This window comes from Ursus maritimus, unplaced genomic scaffold (assembly GCF_017311325.1).
Source record: "Ursus maritimus isolate PB19 unplaced genomic scaffold, ASM1731132v1 scaffold_9, whole genome shotgun sequence".
Classification (NCBI taxonomy): Eukaryota; Metazoa; Chordata; class Mammalia; order Carnivora; family Ursidae; genus Ursus; species Ursus maritimus.
The window spans coordinates 26,400,519-26,419,555 of record NW_024427107.1 but is presented as its reverse complement, the minus strand read 5'-3'; the positions used below and the strand labels follow the sequence as shown (position 1 = coordinate 26,419,555).

General features: G+C 36.5%; 1 long non-coding RNA gene and 1 pseudogene across 3 annotated transcripts in view; one reads left to right on the top strand and one right to left on the bottom strand.

Annotated features, from left to right (window-relative positions):
* LOC103661356 overlaps positions 1–19,037 on the bottom strand; it is a 253,666-nt gene that overhangs the window by 67,764 nt on the left and 166,865 nt on the right. For 2 of the 3 annotated variants that reach the window (XR_005833675.1, XR_005833676.1), the window contains exon 4: positions 9,594–9,727. The exons of the other annotated variant lie outside the window; for it this stretch is intronic. This is a non-coding gene — a long non-coding RNA (uncharacterized LOC103661356). The remainder of the gene's footprint in view (positions 1–9,593; positions 9,728–19,037) is intronic. 3 annotated transcript variants of the gene reach the window in all.
* On the top strand, positions 16,253–17,712 carry LOC103661357 (annotated as a pseudogene).

Sequence of the window (19,037 nt, the reverse complement as noted above, 5' to 3'; positions counted from 1 at the left end):
TTCAGCCATTGTTTCTTTGAATAATTTTTCAGCCCCATGCTCTTTTCTTCTCCTCTGGGATTCCAACAACATGAATGTTAAATCTTTTGATACTGTTCTACAGATCACCAAAGCTTTTTTTCTGTTTACTGTTCAGATTAACTAATTTCTTTCTTTCTTTCTTTCTTTTTTAAGATCTATTTATTTTAGAGGGAGAGAGAGTATGTGTGCATGTGTGAATGGGGGGAGGGGCAGAAAGAGAGGGAGAGAAAGAATCCTCAAGCGGACTCCCCACCGATCATGGAGACTGATGCAGGGCTCAATCCCAGGACCCTGAGATCATGACCTGAGTTGAAATCAAGAGTCCGACGCTCAACTGACTAAGACACCCAGATGCCCCCAGATTAGGTAATTTCTATTGTCCTATCATCAAGTTCATGATTCTTTCCTCTGTCATCTCCAAACTATTATTGAGCTGGTCCAGTGAGATTTCATTTCTTTTTTTTTTTTAATATTTACCTTTCTACAAGTTCCATAGTTTCTCTGTTTAAAAAAAAATACATTCTATTTTTTGCTGAGATTTTTCTTTTTTCTTCACTTATTGTACAAGAGTTCATCATTGCTCACTGAAGCAAATTTATGATTGCTACTTTCAAAACTTTGCCAAATAATTCCAATGTCTGAGTTTGATACCAGTATTTGCATCTACTGACTGTGTTTTCTCATTCAAGCTGTGATAGTTTCAGTTCATGGAATGATTTTTTATTTTTTATTGCATTCTAGGTATCTAGGATATGTTGTAAGATCTGGGGCCTATTTCATTTTCTTTTTCAGCCAACAGTTACCCTGGTTAGCTGTAGCACACAAGTCTGGGTATGATGAAACCATACATGGATGTTCATCTTCCTACTGAGTCTCACTGATCCTACTCCTGAAAAAATACAGCATGGCATTGAATTACCTTCTTTCTGCTGAATGGGTATAGAAACTCAGCTCCCTTGTGATCCCCACTAATACTACCCTATCAGGGAAAGCAGAGTGCCCACTAGCGCTACCTCATACCACCTCATACTGCCTCATTGCTGATAGGGTGGAGGACAGTGGGGATGGAGGTTCATGTCTCCCCTGGGCCTCACTGACACTGGGAAAAATGAAGAAGCAGGGTGCCAGCTGGCACCAATTTGCACTGCCTTATTCTACATTCTTGCTGCCTTGTGGGTGAAAGTTCAGCTCTTTGCTTGGCCCAACTAAGAACAATCTGGTGGGGTAATCAGAGTACTATCTGTTGCTGCCAAGGAGTGGGGGAGAAACTTGGCTCTGTGTTCAATCCACCTGATACCAGGGGGGCAGAGAGGAGAGTTTTTCCATTGGTATTTAAATGGAGCAAAGCAGATATTGTTTACTAATCTACCTGGTTACCCATTTCCTTCTCGCTTGGCTACATAGAGCAGGCCTTTCTCAAGTCTTTTTTGTCTGCATCTTTCGGTGGTTCCAGGTTGCAAGCCCTAGTTCCTCATACTGGCCATATAGCAAGGGAAAACAAACCCAGAGAATTCATTATCTTTTCATTTTTCAAATTCCATGGTCTTCATCCATCTTTTTCTTTCCATAATTCAGTCTTCCTGCGTTTACTTGTATTATGTTCAAGTTTTTAAGTAACGAGGAAGAAGACCAGAGAAGAGGTTATTTTATTTCAGCCCAAACTGGAGGTCTCTTAAAGTTATTATTTTAATATGTTCCTTGGTTATTTTATCATTATATTTTTCCATCAGGATATTTGGTGAAGTTGTATGATTAAGAACCATGGAAAGTGGTTTTATTGTGACCTAGACCCAGATTTCTGATCATGGATAAGGCCTAGAAAAAAGAGTGGTTTCTAAAAAGAAAGTATGTTAAAAAAAAACTTGCTTCATTTCTAACTTGCTTAATTTCATATTCATTACATAATGTACTTTAGTAATTATATATTTTTTACCCAACACATATTCAGTCTTACTTTATACATTATATGCCAAGGATTCTGTTGTTCCAAAGCCTAAGAAGAAAAAGAATTAATATAACAAAAAATTGAAATATAAAAATAGAGTAATGCAATTAAACAATGAATTAACACATCAAAAGATCATTATGCTGGAATGCCTGGGTGACTTAGCCGGTTAAGTGTCCAACTCTTGATTTCAGCTCAGGTCATGATCTCAGGGTTTGGGACCGAACACTGCATCAGGCTTCAGGCTGGGCATGGAGCCTGCTTAGAATTCTCTCTCTCCCTCTCCCTCTGACCTTCCCTTTCAATCTCTCTCTCAAAACAAAACAAAACAAAACAAAACAAAACAAAACTAAGATCTCATGTTAAGTGTTCTGAAAATAAAATAAAAATGAAAAGAATGTCATGCCTAATAGGAAAAATAGGTTGCTAAGTAGTTGAGACAAATGTTCAAATTGCTCAACTTCTAAGTGGCATATATAAGTAAACAATTTAATTTACCAGTCTTATATTTTCCAAGCTGTTTTCATTATAATAAAGTATTCTTTGTCAGAAAGGCAAGTGTGGAGAAGTAGAGTTGCCATTTTCTCAACCATCATGCTGAGTGGGGGGATATATAACCCTATATTATGTCTTTGACAGCTTTAGAAAATTGCAAATTCTGTGTCCTCGGTGAGAATCCTCACCTCCTATCAAGAATGAAATGGGGGGGGGGGCGGCTGGGTGGATCAGTCAGTTAAGCATCTGCCTTCAGCTCAGGTCATGATCCTTGGGTCCTGGATGGAGTCCCGCATCAGGCTCCATGCTCAGCAGGGAGCCTGCTTCTCCTTCTCCCTCTACTGTTCCCCCTGTTTGTGCTCTCTCACTCTGTCTCCCACTCTGTGTCAAATAAATACATAAAATCTTTTAAAAAAACCCAAAAGAACTTGAGTTAAAAAAAAAAAAATCAAATGGCATTCCCTTTCTCTTGTTCCTAGAAAAGGATTTCACTCCCTATCTATTTATCTACACATATATTTCTTTAAAAAGTTGATTTGTTTAATAATATGAATGGATTCACCCATAAACAGGCAGGGAACAAGATTTTCATTGCAGACACAAAAGACTTTTAGATCCAAAAGGTTTACACCAAGCAGTGTTTGATGTCACTTCCAGTGTAGTATGATTTTTATAGCACCATCTTTCTGTACGAGTTTGGAACTGCTGAGCCAGTAGGTAGCCAGTAGGTAAAGGTAGCCATAGCTGAGCAGCTCCAAAGAAATAGGGCTAACCATATATCCATAAATCATATCTTCAAGGAAGAGTTATATATTAATTCTATATGTGTGTGTGTGTGTGTGTATCCCTATATATATTTGCTTCATATAAAGCTACATATATCCATATCTATCTGTACATCTTTCTATCCGTTTATCTATCTAGGTGGATATAGATAGATCACTAAAAATGCGATGCATATATAGTGGCCTTATATATATTTTTATAATCATATAGAAGGTATCAGTATCTATGATCTATATCTATAAGCAGCTTTTCCTTTCATTCTTTAAAGAATGTGTGTTCTTGTCAGCTTAAATTAGCACACCATTAGTTGTTAATGTTTTAAAAAATGGAAATAAACTGGAAATTTTATTTAGCAAATTAACTCTATTAGCAGAAGGATTCTATATTGCATAATAATGAAACTAAGTTTGTGCTAGGAATCAGCAATGTGAGTATTAATTCTTTCATTACCACTCATGACTGTAGGCAAGTTAGAAAATCTCCCAGAGTGTCACATTTCTCATTTGGAAATGGTTTTTGTGGGTATGTGATGGAATATATTATCTCTACGATCCTTTCTAGCTCTCAAGTTTTTCAAAATATAAACTTTAAGATTTGCATACTAATTCTTTAGAGACACTAGAAATGAAATATTGCTCAAATCTGTCAAAAACAAGCAAATCATCTATTTGGGAATAGGACAAATGAGTTTTTAACACTATCTCACCTAGTACATCTTCATTTTCTTGGAATCACTAAGATTTATAATAATACTCTTCCTCGGTCCTAGCCTTCTCTGACGGCCGCAGCTGTGCCTTCTCTGAGCCCTCTCCATTGTGGTGGATGGCCTGCTGTTTTGCTTTAGGAGGCCTCAGAGAGGCTCTTGCTAATACTTAAGACCTATCTCTCAAACTTGAGCCTTATCTCTCTAATGAATGCCTGTTCACCCTCAGAGCCAAATGCCCAGGGAGACCCAAACCTCTTGATCCTTGCTTTATGAACATCTACTTATTGAATCTCAGGGTCAGCAGCGCTGTGATGTAGTCACTCTGGTATTGTACTCTCTCCAGGAAATCTAGGGTTCAAATGGCCCCTGCAGCCACGAACTGCTATGGTGATAGATGGCCTCAAGCTGGTTTGACTGTTCCAGACTTCAGGTATGTGAATTCCTGTAAGTCTGGACTTGCAACTTCACTGCCCTAAAGCCGCAGTGTTCTTCCGTCTCTCTAGGCAGTCCATCTTTAATGAGATGCTTTCCCAACACCTTGGCTTCCATGTTCTCGGCCTCTTTCTGCTAGTCCAGGCAAGACCCAGAGAGAACCACCCTGTTTTTAATGCCCTTCCATAGCACCTATTCTAGTCTCACACCTTCTTTCAATAAGAACAGAAAATGCATATAAAAGCCATGCATTATACTCTTCTTATTACACCATCATATACTGGTTGGATGCTGTGGTATTTTTCTCCCAAGCAGGACAGGCATTTACCTCCATTCACAAGATAATCAGATGCTGTTCATTGCCCTCTGAAAGGAATCTGAATGTATAGCTTATCCTGAACGGCTTTTTAACTTTTATGTGAGAGTAGGATTTTAAGGAAATTCAAGGAAATAGTGAGATAATAGCCGTATAGAAAGAGAGTTCATAAGTGTTAGATATCGGTTAAGGTAAGATATGAAGATTGGCAGTTTTCTGCTCGAGATGTACTAGTTTTAATATAGCTTATTCTGGAGGTGACCACTCATTGAATCAGGTTTTGTTTTGGTTTTGTTTTGTTTTTTGTCTGCTTACTGTTAAAATTTGAGAAAATGTTACATTTAAGTATTATATTGATGTTTTGAGTTTATGTGTAATGCAAAACTCCACTTTACATCTAATTGGTTAAATAAACTATATACAAAAATAAATACTTAGTGTCAAAGTGAAGGGCCTAACAATTATTTTTGGTCCAGGAAAATGTCTATTTCTTCTCACAAACACAAAACAAAGCTGAGGTGAACTGTAATATAAAATGCAAAGGACAGTCCTGAGACTTCTCAAAACAATCAGAGAATCAGCCATTTCTTATGAAGTCATTTACTGAAGACAGTGATTCAAGACACATAAGAGTCACCTGGGTATTTTAAACACTCCATGACTAGCAGTGAATAAATAACAAATATCAATAAATAGTATCTAAATGCCAAAATGTTGTGTATGTTGGTACAAGAGCAGTCATATTCAGGGAGAGAGCAGGACAGGTGCATATGTGGAATAAAACCCAGTCTTGATTAATATGCTTCTGAATAATGTTTGCTAAATTTCATTTAATGTTTTTCTAAACCAGTATTCATGGGTAAGATTGGTCTGGATTTCTCTTTACATTTATTTATTTACTTGTTTGTTTGGGGCTAGCAGGGAGCTATGTAGCAGATAGAGTGTATCTTTTATCACTGTTTGGTATTAGTATTTTGTCACTTTCATAAAAAAGTTGGAAGCTCTCTTCTTTTTTCTATGCTCTTGAGGATTTTAAATAGCTTTGAAATTAATTGTTTCTTAAAAAATTACCCTGGGAAACAGTCCATTTTTTGAGCATAGCTCTTTGATCCACCTGTTACTCTGATGGCTTAGATTATCTGCTCAGATTATCTATCTGTTATGTAATTGGTGGTGGCAGTTTATATTTTCCTAAAAAAGAAAAAATTACATATCACCCAGGTTTTCAAATGTGTTGGCATAGAATGGAGAAAATTAGTCTCACACGATTTAGTTAACGTCCCTATATCTGTGATTATTTCTGTTATCAGTGTGTATGTCATGTATTTGCGTGCTACCGATTTTCACCCGTTTAGTTTAAAATATAATTTATAAATTTTATTGTCTTGTTTTTTCCTCTCAAAATGGATCAACGATATATTAGGTCTACTAATTTATTTATTAGAACTTATTTATTTCTATCTACATGTATTGTTTCTTTTCAGCTTTTCTTATGTTAATTTTGTAATTTCTAATCTATTGAGTTGCATAGTTATTTCACCTATTTTCACTCTTTTCTTTCCACTAATATGAGTATCTTAGACCATGAGTTTTCTTCCTAAAAAGTTTTGGCTTTGTTTTATAAGTTTAGAGAGGGAGATTTTAATTATTTTTCATGTGTTATTTACAATACACATGCAAACAATTGTTACACATACTATTTGTATATATGATAGTGTATATAACATATGATACATTTTATAATGTGTAATACATAATTATATATATTTAAAATCTCAAAAGGAGCAAAAAATATTCACAAACATTTCACCAAAGTAGATACATTATTAGGTAATGTAATATTGTGATTTACAATAAGAAATACGTACTTGTTCTTTCTGTTCCTGGCACAGAGCTCCTGAAATCCTTGGAATTTCCTAAGTGAAGAGAGCAGTAAAACTGTCTTTTGTTATGTTAATGAGGTGACTTTTGGAAAGCCCTAGGTAACCTAAGGACGCAGATTGGTTGCCAGGGGAACCAACCACGTGATTAGTGGGTTGGACTTTCAGGTCCATTCCCCACCCCAACCTCCGGAGAGGGGAGAGAGGGGCTGGACATTGAGAGTCATGATTTAATCAGCTATGCCTATGTAATGAAGCTGGTGTAAAAACCCAACAGAATGGGGTTTTCAGAGCTTCTAGGTTGGTGAACACATAGAGATGTGAGAGAGTGGGGCACCCAGAGAACACGGAAGCCAGGGTGCAGGGTTGCAAGAGCACCTGGTTCCAGGACCAGATCTGGCCCCTGAGCACTGATGAAATCCAAAGGTAGAGAAATGAGTGGTGGTGAAACAAGAAAGGAATTGATTTCAGTGAGGTCAACCCCAGGAAAACAGCAGACTGCCATCTCAAAGATTGTCTCCAAAATGCTGACTATACCTCCAGGTTTATATAAGGAAAATGTGGGGAACAGGTGGATGGGTCTGTGCAGATAGACAGAAAAGGTCAAACTGATCACTGTCATGGAGTCAGTCAGGGGCAAATCTGGCTGGCTCAGGGCAGTCCTTATTGCTTCAGGGGGTAGTTTTGGTTCCCATCCAGAGATGTTTTGCCCTCAGGGACTTCTGCCTAAACCAAGAAACCAGCTGGAAAGAAGAATCCAACTAGAAAGTTGGGCATTAAAATGGAGGCAGAAGTCCTCTTTCAACCCTTTTACTGTCACTTGCCCTATGCATCTCTTTCCTCTAGCTGTTCCTAATTTATATCTCTTTACAAACCAGTAACCTAGTAAGTAAAATGTTTCTCTGAGTTCTGTGAACTTCTCTAGCAAATTAGAACCTGAGGAAGGGACTGTGGGAACGTCCTATCTACAGCTGGTTGGGTTGGTCAGGAGCACAGGTGACAACCTGGACTTGCATTTGACCTCCGAAGTGGGGGCAGGGGGTAGACTTATAGGATTGAGCCCTTAACCTCTGGCTTCTGATGCTATCTCCAGGTAGATAATGTCAGGATTAAATGCTTGGTGGTGTTGAACAAAAACATACATCAGAACTAATAAGTACATGACAAGATGTTAAGCAAAGAAATGTAAATTAAAACTACAATGAGATACCATTTCTTACTAACTAGATGAGCTTTCTGAAACAGGACTAATAACAACAGACACTGGAGACATATGGAGAGAGAAAACATTTCATACATTTCTGGGAGAATGTAAGATAGTATGGCCACTTTGGAAATAGTTTGGCAGTTTCTCAAAAAATTGAACATAAATAACCATTGGAACCAGCACTCCTAGGATACATGAAAACATAAGTCCACACAAAGACTTGTGTATGAATGTTCACAGCAACATTATTCATAACAGTCAAAAAGTGAAAACAACCTAAAGGTCCATCAATTGATAAATAGGCAAAAAGTGGTATATCTGCATAATAGAATAACCCTCAGCAATAAAAAGAAAGAAACTACGAGCCATACCACATTACGGATTAACCTCAGAAAACATTATTCTAAGTGTAAGACATTAGACACCAGAGACTACATATTCTATGGTCCCATTTATATAAAATGTCCAACAAAGATAATTTCATAAAGACAAAAAGTAGATTAGTGGATACCGGGGCTGAGGATGGGCATGGGGATGGGAATAAGGAGGGATTGTAAGTGGGCCTGAGTCTTTTCTGGGGAGATATAAAAATGTTCTGAAACTAATTTATGGTGGTTATTACGTCAGTTGATAAAGTTACTAAAAAGCATTGAAATTGTATATTTGAAATGGTTTAATTTTATATTTACATCTCAGTAAGAGTGCTATATATATATGTACATAAATATATATATTTTTTTGGTTTGCACATTACTACTTTTCATATCTTCCTAAATAATTTGTGTTTTCTTAAGTTAAATCAAAGGGTGTAGGCTTCATTAGCTTGACTTTTCAAAGCTGATTTAAGTGTTTTGTAATATTACGCATGGTCAAATTTTGGCATTTTTAGAGTATTTTTTATTATCAGTGTACAAAAAAATTATACTACATATTGATAATATTTAGATTGTTTACATATTTTTTGTTTTATCAATTTAATATAAAATAAAAATTTAACTTTTCTTTTACAAATGTGTTTCTATTTTTCCTTGGGTTTCCTGATGACTCTATGGCTCTATGACTATATTACTTCGTGAATGAATACTCTCTTTAATCTTCATTATAATCTTCACTTAACCTTCATTATAAATTATATTGTTATTTTTTCATCTAATTATTTTGCCCAAAATTTAAGTTCTTCTGATTTAAAATTAGCAACCCAACCTTTTTGTTTATTTGCATATTCCTGGAATGACTTCATCTTTTTTATATTTGACTTTTCTGGATTATTTTGTAATGTGTGTATTTTGTATACAATATATTATTAGATTTTGTTCTTTCTTCTAATAGAGAGTCTTTTATTTTAAATGGTTGAGTCAGCCCATATACATTTATTTAAATGATATATATACTTGGTTAATGATGTCATTTATTTTTTCCCACTGCTTCTTTTTAATCTTTCACTATATAAGTAACACTTTTCTTTTATGGAAGTTTGTGTTGTTTTCCTGATAATATGGAATATTAATACATTTTCTAGTGGTTTTCTTTATGACTATTACTTCTAGCAGCGTACTTAGTTATCTAAGTCTTCTGACAGGCTCAATAGATTTCTTCTTCTACTTAGCCCCAAACACTGCTTATTTTGTGTCAACCAGAAAAGATTAGGCTACACTGCAGTATAAAGAACACAGCCTTGCAGTGACCCATCACAACAAAGTCTGTATCTTGTTCAGAGTGCCCTACAGTTTGGGCATCTCTCCAAAGCAGCTGTTCACTATGTGGCAGCTCAGAATCCCAGGCTGCTTCAGTCTCGTGGCACCTACCTCTCAACGCAACGCTCCATGGTCCACTCCGCAGGAAACGAGAGCATGGAATCGTCTGCATCAGAAACTCAATATGTCAGCCCAGAAGGGACAGCAGTCATTTTTGTTGACATCTCTTTGGCCATAAGCATGGTCTTTGGAAGGAGAGAGTTATCCTTGTAAGTATCAAGAAGGAGAAGTGAGCAAAATACCTATTTGATGATTTCAACTCTATTATTTTTAGTGTCTACCTTTGTATCTTTAAAAAATCCTTCTGATATTTATACTTTTATCACTTTGATACTTGATCATAAAATGAGTACTGATTAAAACCTATGAGAAAACTAGACTATTTTATTTTCCACTTTTTGTGCCCTTCTGGTCTTATCTTTATGATTTATATGATTTCTACGTAGTCAGAGATTATAAATTCCTCACTGTCTTTTGAAATGCAAGGTCTAAGTTTAAATCCCACAACTTCTTCACAGACATATTTAATACTTATAATATATGACTTGGTATTATTATTTTGCTCTTCCAATATAGAAGTACAATTAAAACACAATGAAACTGATTAGATTCTAATCCTATTGGAATTAGTTTCTTGACTTTATTGTCACTCTCAGTCTTATTTCCATAATCATACTGTAAGCTCTTTGCAGTGGGAAGAGAAGTGACTTATTTTTCTATAGTATCTAAGAAATAGTGAGGCACAAAAAATTATTTTTCAGAATTGTTTCGTTTTCTTTTAATTAGCAACATGTTCAGTTCTGAATCTCCTTTCAGAGGGAATTCCTGAAGTTTTGGAGCAATACAGACTAAATGCATCAGACTAGTATGTGCAACAATTACACAAATGTGGTAAATGAAGGAGAATATGATTTCAAATTTAATTAGATTTTATCTCACTATCACTGTATAGAATTGGAATGGGAATTGGAGTGTAAAATAATACATTTTGTTTCAAATCAATGCTTGGTAAATTTTATTTTCTTCATACTTTGGCTTTTCAAACATACTATTCAAATTGAAAACTTGTTGAAATAAATATATATGATAAAATGGTAGGAAAATGTTAGATTGGATCAGAGCAATAGTGTATGTCACATGTTAGCAAATTTTCCTAAGAGAACAGAAAGAAAAAAGTTATCCCATGGATCCCATTAGCTATTAACATTATATATCTTCATTATATAACTATTATGTGTGCATATATGCACATATATATGTGTATGCACAGATCCTAAAAGTAAATGAGACAAATCCATTCAAGTTATTACTTAAAAAATATGAAATGTTGCTTATCTACATTATTAAACTTTCAAATTTAACACACAAAATAGTACTTTTCAACATTATACTATCTGATAACATTAAAATTTACTAGGAACATTTTACATATCAGGTACCAAACGTAAAAAGAGAATACAAAGGATGTTAAATTTTATTCAACAATGTCCAATGTAACTTTGGAGGTTGTCTATATTATTACAACAAAATCCAACAAGTTACCTATGAAAATATAATTTCAAAGCCTTATACTGCCATTTATTTCAGTGATGAATGAAATCTTTTTCATTAGGAAATGAGATGTCACGGGGCTTAAGTTTTAATAAAACTTTTTTATTGAAGTAAAACTTTCATAAAGAGAACAGGATCTATTTTGTCAGTGAACAAAGAGATTTCAACAGATTTTTACATGCTGAAGGGAGCATCACAGTCAATTCCGTAGATGGGCTTTAAAACATATTAGACACAGCTGAAGAAAATATTAGTGGACTAGAAAATAATGGACAGAAGCACCGAGAGGCAAAATGATGGAAAACAGGCCAAAAAACCCAAACCAAAGCAATGTAATATATGGCTTGGTATCGTGAAAATATCTAACATGCATGTATTTGGAATCTCAGAATGAAAAGAGAGAAAAGACAGAAATCTTATGGAAATAAATAATGTCAAAAAATTCGCAATACTATTTATGACGTCAACCTACATAAGAATCTCTATAATATTAAAACAAGATAAATAAATAACATCATATTTAACTTTAACATACTCAACATTCTATAAATAAATCAAATACAAAATATTAAAAACAACTAAAAGGGGGGAAATTAACTTTAAAGGAGAAAAATAAGACTAAATGCTGATATCTTAACAAAACTGATAGAAGACCAAAGGCCTGTGGAATAACATCAGTAAAGTGTTTGCCCATTTTCCTCACTATGAACCACCTTTCGATAATGTCTAAAATGAAAACTCGTAAACTTGCACAGATTCGCCCTTCAAATTAAACACATTTTTTAAAACTATTATTTAAATTCGGGACCATGATTCAGGCATTCTCACAATAGCAATTTTTAAACTATTTTTATTCCCTTTGATTTGGGATATTTTAATCTCATCTTTGGTTTATAAATCTATTTTATTTCTACTTCTCATATTCTAGAGTATAAACCCACATAATTAAACTAACTTTTAAGTTGGCATTTTAAATTAGATACTGTATCGTGTCTTCCCTGTACTATTTTTCTGAGCTCTTCTCCAGGGCAGAAGTAAGTGTTCTCTCATTTAGGTATCCATCCCTATAGTACAGTATTTCTGTTTTAATGTTGATCTCATTCTGAAACTTTTTAATCATGATTTTTATAATAAACTGCAAGCTCTCTGAGAGCACAAATACTTCTTCTTCTGTTCCTCATCTACCAAAATGCCCGGCACAGAATAAGTGCTCAATAAATGTATGATTTATAAATCGATGAATAAAGAAGTGTTACTCCAATCCCTACTGATTTTACACTTTTTAAAGATTCAAATGACTGACTAATTCCCAATTCATATGCAGTGAGAGATTCAATCTTCTTCCCAACATATCTGATCAGGGTTCCATGGAAGGGAATGCTATTCATTACCCAGAAGATTAAAGTTCATCTAATAAAGTAATACATGCAGAATGTCATGTGCAATGAGTAAATAAAAGGACATGAGTATTCTGAAAGAGAAATTCTATCATCTTTTCGTAAACTGCTGCTGATATATTGTAACATTGTGAGGATCGACGCCATATATCAATTTAGAAGGAAGAGAAATTAGTAGTAGGGTTGGTCTCACTTTGGGGCATAACAATTTCAAAAAAACAGACTTCCCAATTTGCTGATTTGCCACCCCCATTTTTCTATTCATCCAGAATGTCTCCACCCCCACATACAGCATCATGCAGAAAAAGTTACTTAAACGAGAACACAGTGAAAAACAAAATTTATTAAAACTAAAATCTCAGCATGTAGTATCAGATCCCTTCCTGAAAGTTTGAAAACAGGCGACTAACGGAATCATCCTCGGCACCATAGTGGCTCCCACTCACCTGCATGGCTGTTTTAGTTTTGGCCTTCTGCCTTGCTGCCATTGACTCCCAGAGGCCTTCTGCAGCAACCATTGGGGCTGGTGTCAAGGGTAATGACCTGCTGTTGCAATGGCTCTCTTAGCAGCAGCACCTTGCAAAGGATCCCCAGTGTCTCTTGATTTTTCCAGCAGTTCTGGGTGTCTGATCCACAAGAACGCTCAGGGTCAGACACAAACAGCCATGTAAACAGAGCACTTGAAGGAGCTTCTCCAAGGAAAGTTCAAGTGCAGTTTTATGCAGCGGGACTGCTCTCTTGAGGAACTTAGAGTTCCATTAGAGAATTGAACTCTAAGGTACATTCGACCCCTGTCCTCTGCCATATCTGAAGTAGTGTGAGCTCTGTTTTACAACTGTGTGACCTGGACTCTCCCAAGTAAGAGAGGGTAATGATATTTTACCTGAAAAAAATAATCTTGAAATTAAAGTAAAACGACCCGTTCAAGTGCTGAAAACATTTCTGACAAATAGTAAGCCCTCCATAAATATCAACCTCTTATATAAAAAACACAAAAGATCAATAAAAATCCATAAGGAAATGAAAGACATTTTCTATCAACGTATGTCTTTTTTTCTATTAGAGAAAATGTAAAAAAAAAGATTGTTCCACAAAACCATGGTCTTAAACTTTTTAAAATATATAGAAAACTGACAAGTATATCAAGATTACTTGAAAATATGTGGCATTCTAAAATTAATAAATGAATAAATAAATTAAAGCAATTTTTGTCAGCAGATGGTTTTAGATGGCAAAATATGTCACCTGACACACAGAGGCTAGATAGTTGATTTTTAAGAGTTCGGTAAGTAAAATTATCTCTCTTATGTGAAGGCCTACAATTCAGAGGGGAGCGAGTGTAAGTAATAATTTGTGAAATCTGAGTAATTCTCTTTTTAGTTTTTTGGTCTTTTGTTTGTTTTTGTTTTTTTAAATGCAGCCGCAAAAGAATGAGAAGAGATATTACCAGGGATGAGCCCCAGCACAAAGTTCTGAAGGACCCACTTCTCCATCTCCAGCACAGGCACTGTACTGACAGACCAAGCCAAACAGTGGTCCCCCTAGGGAGGGCACCAAGCAGCCCCTGTGCCTGGGGGTTTTCTGGCTCTGGGGCCCCAGCTCCTGGGCATGGCCGGTGGCCACCAGTTCAGTCCTTGTCCCCAACCAGTGCTGGGTGGCTGTCTTCAGGCATAACTGAGGAAGCTAGAAGAGGATCCCCCCAGTTCTTCTGATCCCAAGAAGCTTGGGAATATGGGAAATTCCCTCTTGTAATTTTCCCTCTTGTAATTGGGAATACAAGAAATTCCCTCTTGTAATTTCTCAAACCAGTGTTCCCTAAAGTCAGCCTCTGGACTATGATTGTTGTGGGTTTGCTTTTATAAGGTTACCCATTCTTTCATGCACACACAGAAAAGAAATATCTCCTACGTCCAGCTCACCCCTCTAAGAGTAGTTTGGTACCAGTCAGCTGGTCTGAGAACAGTTGATCATAGACTGCACGGGGCAGGATAGGCACACCATTTCAATCCATGGAGAGACTAATTAACATGTCTAAGTTTGCAAAGATAGGACATGATAAAGCCTAGATGTGAAAGAGACTGTCTGGGTGGAGAGTCAGCGCTCTTGGGTTTTATACTGTTTTGCTTCTCTCAGGAGATGAGGCCTAACTTTGCTGCCAAAATATTAAAGGGATGGTAGAAGCAAAATGATTTCTAAACGAAAAGCTACAGAGGTCTCCATACTTAGGGAGAACAGGATCTATAAATAAAAATTTATAAAAGTCTAATTCCAAAATAGCGTTTTCTAGATCTTCCTTTCAAGGGTGAATTATTTCTAAGTTTCAACATAGGAATACCTTTCTACTCCATTTGTAATCCGCTTCTATTTCTTATATTTACTTAAAATGTATTATCACTTATACAAAATTATCAAAGAACTTTCCACCTGGCATTTGTGGTCATAAGCTGTTTATCTCTTCACCTTCACAAAACGCATTATCTATATATTGTCATATAAATTTGGAATCTTGATTTAGTTCATCAGCTGACAACTGTCAACTGAATGCAGTCAACCTGACAAATGTGGTCATCACTGAGACTGGTTCAGTAGGTCACATCATCCAGGTTCTATATTCTGAGCGAAATGGTGAAATACCTGGATCTCTACCTTCACATAATTTATCTCTGATTTCTGAAATACCTTGCAGAAGTAATGATTTACCACAATGTAAAAAAGGAGGCTCACATGTTCCCATTCTCCGGTATTATGAATGCAAAGCTTTTTGCGTTTTTGTTATTGTTGTTCTAGAGTGACCTCGGAGGCCATTTGAAGATGGCAGCACACAAGATGAAACGAACCTGGATCTACAAGTCTGTGTCTCTGTTTGGAGGAAAGCCCGAGGCCACCTGTATTGGATTTTCTAAAAGAAAAAAGCTTATGTGATGCTAAGCTACTGAGGTTTTCGGGGGTTATTTCACAGTCCCATATATTTTTTTATTAAAATGTACTTGACCTATATCGTATTAGTTTCAGATGTACAACACAATGATTTGGTATTTGTACATATTGTGAAAGAATCATCACAAATGAGCTTGTTAAAATCCATCATCATACAAGGTTGCAAATTTTTTTCTTATGATGAGAACTTTTGAGAACTATTTCTCTCAGTAACTTTCAAATATACAGTACAGTTTTATTAACTACAGTCACCATGCTGTACATTACATCCATAGGACTTACTGATTTTATAACTGGAAAGTTGTACCTTTTGACCACCTTCTCTGATTTTGCCTACCTTTCACCTCCTGCCTCTGGCAACCACCAATCTATTCTCTGTGTCCGTAATTTTGGTTTTTTTTTTTTCTAATTTGTTTGTTTTAGATTACACATACATGTGAAACATATGGTATTTGTCTTTCTCTTAGTTATTTCACTTGGCATAATGCCCTCAAGTGTCATCTATGTTGTCCCAAATGACAAGACTTCCTTTGGGATTTAGGACAAATTTTAGGATTGTTTCTATTTCTATAAAAGAAATGCCCTTAGAATTTTGAGATGGATTGCACTGAATCTATAGATCGCTTTGGGTAGTAGAGATATTTTAATAACATTAATTCCTCTAATCTATGAGCATAGAATATCTTCCATTCATTTGTGTCTTCTTCAGTGTCTTCCATCAGTGTCTCAGAGTTTTCAATATACAGGTCTTCTGCCTCCTTGGTTAAGTTTGTTCCTAGGTCTTCTATACTTTTTGATACAATTGTAAACTATTGTTTGTTTTTTAATTTACTTTTCTGATAGTTCATTTTTAGTATTACAGAAGGACAACATATTTTTATATTGATTTTGCATCCTACAACTTTACTAAATTTATTAGTTCTAATAGTTTTATTAGTTTTATGGTGGAATCTTCAGGGCTTTGTATATGAAATATCATGTCATCTACCAATAGTGACAGTTTTACTTTTCCTTTCTGATTTGGATAACATATTTATTTTCTTGCCTAAACTGCTTGACCTGAGCTCAGACCTGGCCCTGGTGTCCACACCATGTTGGACCCAAGGTCTGAGAAGCTTCTGCAGAGCCAATGCTATCCCAAGCCCTACAAGTGATGCATTCCTCATGGCCCCCTCCATAGGGCACCATGGTTGCTTCCCATTCTGAGTCTGAGGAAGTGAGTGAGCTTGTGGGCAACACAGGCTTCTCATTAGACCAGATCCAGTGGCTCAAGTGGAGTTATAAGCAGCTAAGGGGAGATCAGCCCACTATTCCTAAAGAGGACCTCAACAAAGTCCCTGACCTGGAATTCAATCTGATGCGATCCAGAATCCACCATGCCTTCTTTGGCAACAGGAACCTTGGCAAACGGTCCATCTGCCTGGCTCACAAGATCAACTTTGAGCACTTCCTGACCCAACATGTCGTACTTCTGACCCATCCACACCACCAAGGAGAAAGAGCAGGTATAGCTATGCTAGAAAGAAAAGCTGAGATTTCTGTTTTACATGTATGCAATGTCCACTGTGGAACAATTGAAAATGTGGTCAAAGAGGTCTTGAGAAATTGCCACAAGGAGAAGGATTCCGCTCACTGCATTGCAGATAGGGCCATGATGGAGGTAGCCAGCATCTGCATGGGGCAAAAGGAGCATGATCAAGTATAAGAAGGGGTCACCTTCAATGACTTCCTGAAGATCTCACAGGGGATAGACATCAAGAACAAGATGCACATCGACTTCATTAACACAGAAACCATTGCCCTTTGTCACTGACCCATCACCTCCCCAACAGAGAAACTGCACTTTGCTCCAGGGCCACCTCCCCAGATGCATGGAGCAGCTGAGGCCCATTATGCATCATGCTGCTACAGCTCTGAAAGTTTTCTTGTTGGTGTGTTCTTGTTCTATTACATATTGGGTTTGTGTGTTGGAGGTGGGTGGGGGAGGGGGAGAAGGAGACAGATCATTTTTCTTTTAGTTTAGAGGTTCCCAGCCCATGGTAAACCAAATTCAGACCTAACAGGTTGGACTGCATATTTTCCAGGGATTTTAGACTTTGAGTAGGATACAGTAACTGGATAGGACATTGAGGTTGACTCCCTGTGGGAGATTCAAGTGTTTTCAGTGCATAAAAAAGGTTGCAAATGGATATTTAAGAGAAGTAAAGTGTAGACTCTAGCAGAGCCTACTATTTGCCCCTAATACCTATGCTTTTTCTTCTATATTAATAGAAAAAAATGTTAGTTGAGCACACAGCTCCCCATAGAGAGATGATATTTCTCAAGATTACCCGCAGCTAAGTGTGGTTACGTGTCTAACTTCTGTTCCATAGAATATGGGCAGAAGTTACAGGTACAGTTTCTAGTCAGTGCCCTTAACACGAATAACCATGTCTTTCTATTTCTTCTTTTTGTAGTTGGAATGGGGATAAAATGGCAAAAACTGAAATAAGCATTTCAGACCAGAAGCTGGAAGCTAGATATTGAGAGTGATGAACAACAAGGTAGATTAAGTCTGGGACCCCAATGACTTCATGGAGAAAAGCCTTAATAACAGAGGAATTTCTACATGAATAAAATCAAATAAAATAAATGAACAATAAACTTTCATAATGCTTAAGCTCTTGTGAACTATGGCTATTTGTTTCAATAGCACAACCAACATCCTAACTAATGCCAGCAGATTTTGGAGATTAAATTGGTTTACTATTTGGCAGGTAATTTATTTAAAAAATAATATCTATGATAAACAAAAAAATTCCTTAAATATATGGGCAAGAAAAAAATGTCCATAAAGTGCATACAACCAGTATGGCTTCAAAACCAGATCATTATGGGAATATTCTCTTAACATTTTCTTGTCTGAGGTATGATTCAAAAATTTTATAACCAGAAAAATTGTTTTTTGTATATGAAAGAACTAAAAATCATTCTCAGCTGGGAAAGGACTAGAAAGAACAGGGGCGCCTGGGTGGCTTAGTCAGTTAAGTGTTGGCCTTCGGCTCAGGTCATGATCCCAGGGTCCTGGGATGGAGCCCCGTGTTGGGCTCCCTGCTCCGTGAGAAATCTGCTTCTCCCTCTCCACACCCCTTGCTGTGCTGTCTCTTGCTATCTCTCTGTCAAATAAATAAATAAAATCTTAAAAAAAGAAAGGACATATTACCCATACTAAACCACCAATAGTTTTTTCAATTAAAAATATACTTACCATATGTGAATATGAATTGCATCACCCTCAAAATTAATATGTTGGAAGTCCTAACCTCCAGTACCTGAGAATGTGATCTTGTTTGGAAATGTGATCATCACAGATATAGTTAAATTAAGACGAGGTCATGGTGGACTAGTGCAGACCCCTAAACCTATATGACTGGGGTCCTTATGAAACGGGGAAATTTGGACACAAAACACACACAGGGAGAATACCATGTGGACATGAGGGCAGAGATTGGAGCAATACATCAGACACTAAAGAATACCAGAATGCCAGCAGATAACCAGAAGATGGGAGAGAGACACGAAACCAATTCTTTACAGCTCTCAGAAGGAACCAACCTGGCCAGTACCTTGA